Raw genomic sequence first — 1,736 nt, forward strand, 5'->3', positions numbered from 1 at the left:
TTGTTGGGGTAGGCTTCGGGCTGCTGCGGTCCAGGTAAGGTAAGTGAGCCTTCTTTTCTTTTTCCCCTTTTTCCATTTTCTGTTTTTATTTCCTGTTTTGAATTTGAATTCAAATTTTGATCCTGGTTTTACTTTGCAGGTTCTAATATATTTGAATATCAAAACAATTTGATAATGCCACCTCTTTGTATTGTTTTATTTTCAAACAACTATTATAAAATTGATTTATTTTGTGTTCTTATGAGACACAATTCAAATTTTCAGATAGATATGATTTTAGGGTTTATCTCAATTGCTTTGTTAATTAAGGAATTAAACATGTTTTAATTGATCTGAAATTTAGAACATGTGCATAGTGAACACATTCTATTTTTCTAGTACTTACCCATAGTGATCATTCACATATAATTTAATTATGGTTAGGGTTTAACAAATGGTAAAGGAAATGGAATTGGTTCATGATTTTATGTGAATGATAGTTCTTAAGATTTAAGAAAGTAATTTGGATATTGGTTTCACTCAACTCACCAAATGATATTTAGTCCTAAGTACATATGGCTTAGTTTATACTTGTGATCCATGATGCACAAGTTGGGACATATTATTTTATGTGGAGTGAATTCTATGTGAAAGGTTTAGGGTTTTGCATAAGCTTCACTAAATTGAAGTATAAATAGGCATGAGGTATGGCAGGGTTCTAATTATAATCCAAGTTAATCCATGGGTTGGAATTCAAATGTAGTTTAGGGTTTAAGTAGTGATCACTAATGTGATACACAACTAGGATTAGAATATGAGCATAAGCTTTGGTTATGTTTCACTAATGAAACATGGCTCTTATCTACAAGATTAAAGGTTGGTTTAAACAAGTAAGATGTAATACTACTCTAAAATTCTCTAGGATAGACATGGCTATGGTTAGCATCTATAATCTCTCTTACTTCTAAATGTCTTGGAATAGACTAAGGTCCTACTTAAGAGATGATGATATGATCCTCTAAATATATGGTTTGCCTAGGAATTCTACCTTGGTATTCTTTTGTAGCTTGTTCTTCAGGAAATCTGATAAACCTGCATCTTGTGGTATGCCTCCACCTCCTAGCTTCTTCATCTTGATCCTAGCTAATTCACATGAAGTGGCTCTATGTGTTTTCTTCCTTGTATCATGCTACAAGGTGAGCAAATGGATGAAGGGTGTGGCTCTATTTATAGGCTTGGGCAAGCTCTAGTATCATGACACATAGGTGGTGACTCTTGTGTTGGCTTGATGAGTAAGGTGCTTGGTTGTCATGCCCTCATCCATAGCAATCCTTTGAGCATGAGGTGGCATAACTTGGAAAGCAAGTCATGTAGATATTTTCATCACATGTGGCATGATCATTATCCTCTCATATGATTTATTTTTAGATAGCCAAGTGGCATTTGTTACTAAATATCTTGTGGATGGTTTTATTATTGTGGATGAGTCACTATATCATATTGGATTGGATTTATATTATAATATTGATCAAAAGATCAAGGTTGAAGGTTATTCCTCAAATTTGGATAGTCGGTGTTTGATTTCACCAAGGCATGATCATAAGTGTTTCAAAATACTCATAGTCGAGTTTGATTCAAATAGTTTGAACTATAAATCGTAATGTAAATGGATTTAGTTTTATGATATTTCATATACTTAATAAGTTATGATTTAAATAAGAAGGTGTGGCTTTTATGCACTTTAGACCCTGTGGTTT

Source organism: Lolium rigidum, chromosome 3 (genome assembly GCF_022539505.1).
Source record: "Lolium rigidum isolate FL_2022 chromosome 3, APGP_CSIRO_Lrig_0.1, whole genome shotgun sequence".
Lineage (NCBI taxonomy): Eukaryota > Viridiplantae > Streptophyta > Magnoliopsida > Poales > Poaceae > Lolium > Lolium rigidum.